Source organism: Eriocheir sinensis, chromosome 1 (assembly GCF_024679095.1).
Source record: "Eriocheir sinensis breed Jianghai 21 chromosome 1, ASM2467909v1, whole genome shotgun sequence".
Taxonomy (NCBI): domain Eukaryota; kingdom Metazoa; phylum Arthropoda; class Malacostraca; order Decapoda; family Varunidae; genus Eriocheir; species Eriocheir sinensis.
This window is the reverse complement of record NC_066509.1, coordinates 27,763,141-27,768,758: the sequence shown is the minus strand read 5'-3', so window position 1 is coordinate 27,768,758 and position 5,618 is coordinate 27,763,141.

Sequence of the window (5,618 nt, the reverse complement as noted above, 5' to 3'; positions counted from 1 at the left end):
CCTCTCTTTTTATCTTCTATCGATAATTCCACGCTGACTGCTCTTCTGAACTTGCTAACTGCATGCCTCTCCCCCTCCCGCGGCCCCGCTGCACACGACTTTCTACTCATGCTCATCCCTATACTGTCCAAACCTCTTATGCAAGAGTTAACCAGCATCTTCACTCTTTCATCCCTCACGCTGGTAAACTCTGGAACAATCTTCCTTCATCTGTATTTCCTCCTGCCTACGACTTGAACTCTTTCAAGAGAAAGTTATCAGGACACCTCTCCTTCCGAAACTGACCTCTTTCGGCCACCTCTTATGATTCTTTTTAGGAGCAGCGAGTAGCGGGCTTTTTTATTATTGTTTTTTGTGCCCTTGAGCTGCCTCCTTTGTTGTAAAAAAATTAAAAATCTTAATGCATCGGAAATAGCTGAGCAGGTGAATGTAGCCAAAGTATTTCCGCAGACGCGTACACGAAGAAAAAAAAGCATGTTTGACTATGTGTCGCAATGAAAGTATCTTATCTGAGGACAAAAAAAAAGGTCAGTTCTTCTTTGTTGTAGTAGATCAGGTTATATCATCCGTCAACTCGGGAATTAGTCAGCTTATGGAGTGGCATAACCTGTTTGGCTTTTTGTACAATACGAAGCAATTCAAGCAGTGTATTGACGAAAACAAGCTTCACATTCGATGCAAGAAATATGAGGAAATAATGGGAGACATTGATGCACCTGAACTGGAAATGGAGTTGAGACATTTCATTGCTGTTGTCAGTAGAGAAAAAAACTCTTGCTACTGCTAAAGATTTCTTAACATATATTTGTAGTAATAATCTTCAGGAAATATACCCAAACACTGGAATTGTGTTGAGAGCTATGTTAACAACTCCAGTTACTGTTGCAAGTGCAGAGAGAAGCTTTAATAGAAAGAAAAAAAAAAAAAAATATTTTGCGGTCAACAATGTCAGATGAGAGGCTCTCTGCTCTAGGAATCATCTTCATTGAACATGATGTTGCTAGATCTCGTGATTTTGATGCTTTGGTTAATAAGTTTGCAAACCACAAAGCTCGAAAATAGCCTTTTAATGATCGTTTTGCATTTAAATCATCATACTTTGTTAAGAGAAATATTATTTTTGTACTCTGATAGGCCTGCTTATCAGTCGTGCCCCCACGTTGTGCCCGGCTCAGCACCACTTAAATATATAACATCATCATTCATTGTTTTTTTTAATAGCTGTACTCCTTACTATTACTGAAAAATGTAAAACTCGGTTGTCTGTATGGGGCCCCACATATATTTTTTTTTTATTGGTGGGGCTCAATACTTATTGCTACTGCCCTGGTTATTACTGGCATACATTGTGACGAAAACGTCCTAGTACAGAGCGAAATAACATACTGGGGTTTCTATACTAGGACCTTATATCAAGTTAAGATATACAGATAAAATAGGAAATAAGATAATAGTAAACGATGCAATATAAAACCTAGATCTTGAAAATATAAGACATAAGGTTTTCCGTAAACAAGAATAAAATGATATAATACTAATAAAATAGGAATGTGCGTACACGTTGTCGTAAGATAATATAATAGCCATATACAAGAATGTTGTCATAAAATGTATAATAAAACAAAAATATCATATACATGAGTGTAGTCACGACTTGGAGAAAGTCTGTTCGTTAAAACTAAAAAAGATAGTTTTTTCAACTCACTTTTGAAAATAGACATATTTGGTGTCCTTCACGTGATCAGGTAGGCTGTTTAGGTCCAGCTACCAGTAGAGACCTGTCTCCTATACAAGTTCTAGTTTTGGGAACAAGTAGTTGGTGTTGATGTCTTGTGTTGACATCGCGAGTCTCACTCACCTTAGGGAGCGAGAACAACCAACCCGGCAATCTTTAACTCATTACATTATTCACAGTGATTCCCGACTCGTACTTGTACATATCACATATCTTCAGCCACTTTAGCTCCCCTATATATGGTGTTGTATGGTCAAATTTATTGCACCAAGCGCAACTTTGGCTGTTGTTTTTTGCACCTGCTGGATATGGCATGCAGCACTATATCCCCATATCTTTAATCCGTACTTTATGATGCTCAATACGAAGGATTGAATTAAATGATTATGGTAAGGAAGGCGCGGGAAGGTTAATATGTAATGACGACGACCAAATGATATGGTAGAAACTCTAATGAAAAGAGCTCAGGGAAAAGTTAGAGGTTTAACCATCAGACAAAACGTTAATTAAATGAAGATGAGGGAAAGGAGGGACTAAAATAGGAAGAACAGTTAGGAGAAAAAGTTAATGAACGAATTGTCTCGTTGTGGAAAAACTGGTTAAATAAAAAAGGAAAAAACAAAGAGTAGCGGAAAAGGTAATGCGATGAGGAAACAGTTGATGAAGTATCCGAAGGAAGAGAAGGAAGCTGTTCAGGATGAGCACAGTCAGGTAGGAAAAGAAGGAAAATACATAGTAGAGAAATTTAAAAAATATAAAATATAAAGAAAATGAGGACAAAAAATAAATGTGTTGAGAAAACGTGAGATAAGTTGAGTGACAGAAGAAAAGTGAAGTTGAAGAAACAGGAGTGAAGAAAAATGGGTGAAAAGAGAAAGTTAAACGATGAAGAAAAGTTGAAAAAGAGAAAAGTAAAAAAGTAAATGGATTGATGAAAGATTAGATAAGAGAAGTTGTTTAAAGGAAGGAGTAAGGTGAAATAATAAAGAAAAGAAACAGAAGTTGGAAAAGAGAAGGAAAAGAAGACAAAAAAAAAAAAGAATTGGCTGAAGTAGTTTGTGGGTCATCTCGGTCGGCAAAGGCTGACTCACACCATACGTAAAATGACCGGTCCGTACCGCACCGTTCCGGACGACAAAATATTCTTCAGGGGGAAACCCAGGGGTGGGGTCACACCGCTACGGACCTGCACGTCTCCGGCGCGGACCGTCACAACCACTGGCCGGTCGGGAGTGTCGGAGAGAATATTTTGCAGGTCCGCGCCGGTACGGCCCGGCCCGAGCCTGTCAGTGCTGGATAGTGTGAACACACTTCCGTCACCATGCAGCAAAGCGGACAGGCGTGGCCTCGGGGAGCGTAGCACCGCATTCATTCATCTCTCTCACTGTGTATATGTATGTATGTATGTATGTAGGTATGTTTGTATGTGTGTATGTATATATATATATATATATATATATATATATATATATATATATATATATATATATATATATATATATATATATATGTATGTATGTATGTATGTATGTATGTGTGGGGGAGGGGAGGGGTGTGGGGTTATGGGGTGTGGGGTGGGTGGGTATGGGTGTGGGTGTGGGTGTGTGTGTGGGTGTGGGTGTGGTGTGTGTGGGTGGGTTATGGGTGTGGGTGTGGTGTGGGTGGGGTGTATGGTGGGGTGTGGGTGGGGTGGGGTGTGGTGTGGGTGGTGGGTGGGTGGGGTGGGTGTGGTGGGTGTGGTGGGTGTGGGTGTGGGGTGGGTGTGGTTAGGGTGTGGGTGGGGTGTGGGGGGGGGGGTGGTGGGGGGGGGGGGTGGGGGTGGGGGTGGGGGGGGGGGGGGTGGTGGGGGTGGTGGGGTGTGTGGGGGGGGGGTGGGGGGGGGGTGGGGGGGGGTGGGGGTGGGTGGTGTGGGTGGGTGGGGGGGTTGGGGGTGTGGGGGGGTGGGGGTGGGGGGGTGGGTGTGGGTGTGTAGGTGTTGGTGGTGGTGGGTGTGTGTGGGTTATGGGTGTAGGTGGGTGGTGGGTGGGTTATGGGTGTGTGTGGGTGGGTGTGAGCGGAGTACTAAATATTACTTTAATAATGTACACATACAAAACAGGTTTACATGAAAACGAGATGCTGGAGTGCACATCAGTTTTACGTATATAAACATGGAGCCAAAGAAAGTGAGATAGAGATAAATGAGAGAGAGAGAGAGAGAGAGAGAGAGAGAGAGAGAGAGAGAGAGAGAGAGAGAGAGAGAGAGAGAGAGAGAGAGAGAGAGAGAGAGAGAGAGAGAGAGAGAGAGAGAGAGAGAGAGAGAGAGAGAGACCATTTTAACAGGTATAATGCTTATGTAATTATTTAATCAGTTGATATTATATCTACTCCCCTACTCTTCCCCCCCCCAACACATACCGTATTGGTGTGCATATGTATGTATCTATGAGTCTCTCTCTCTCTCTCACACACACACACACACACACACTTATTCTCTCTTATTCACGCGCGTCCCTCTGCCCTACGAAAAGAAAAAGAAAAGCAAATAAATAGATAAACACTACTCACTTGCTCTCCTCCTTACCAAGATAGCGATAAAGAAATGCTCGACTTTCACAGGAAACTTCTCTGGTCATTTCTACTCAGGACGATAGACAGTCTGCAAGATCTGCCTGTTGACACAGCAGATGGAAACGAGACTCCATCAACAGGACGAAAGGCTGACCGCTGGCGAGAAGATCACCGAACTAACAAGTACTGTTGAAACCTTGCAGGAGTTTATCCAGGCCAACATCGTCGCCCCTGCTGCAAGTGATGCCTCATGACCCTCCGCACCTGCTGTCGATGCCCAGCCACCTTCCGAAGAAGACATGTCACAGGGGACCGGTAGAGCTGACGCCGAAGGCTTCACCCCGTGAGAGGAGGAGCCAGACCCGCCCCTAGAGCCATTTATTCTACTCATTGCTACAACAGATTTGCCATACTGGAGGAGGAGGACGAGGAACAGAGCACCTTCTTGGTCGGTGATTCTATGATTCGCCACCAGGTGGTTGAATTTGGTGGCAGAGTCCCCCGTCGTAGGCGTAACTACTGTTATCTTGGAGCTGGTGTTGACGACATCACAGCTGCCCTGGACGAGGTCTCCGCTGAGGCCTCTTATGACTCACCTTTTGTTCTCCACACAGGTACAAACGACGTCACCACGACCTGGTCTGAGGAACTGCTGGACAAGTACCGTAGGCTCATCCAGCAGTATAAGTCTAAATCCCCAAATATTTTAATTTCAGGAATTCTACCACGGACGTGGATAAGAGCGACTTCTACAGTAAGGCCTTCAGCCTCAACAACCGCCTACAGACTCTCTGCGGAGAGCTTGACATCGTGCTCTTTAACGCCTCGGACCGTTTCTACGGCCAGAGTAAACTTTTCAAAGGGACGGCATACACCTGTCCCCATCGGGGCAGCCAGATTCGAAGGCTCCTCAACGACGCCGTACGTAACGTCCGAACAAAAAACGACTCTCAGCCACGTCCTTCCATCCCACCCGTTTAAATAGACACCATACACCGCAACAAACTCGTAACATTGAACCCGCCAGTACCACCACCTCTATTACCAAGCCTAAAGATAACCTAAGAGTCCTTAGTTTCAATGCGCGCAGCCTAAGAAACAAGTTTGATGAACTGCGATGTCTTGCTCTGACAGAAAACTTTGACGTAATTGCTATAACGGAAACATTTATCGACACCACAAATATTGATTTAAGTCCCGAATACAACATAGATGGCTACAGACTCTTTAACAACGATCGTGTAAACCGTAGAGGCGGTGGCGTCGCCCTTTATGTCAAAAGCTATTTGCAACCCACTGACAAAACACCAAGAAACAGTAACGTTGAACATTT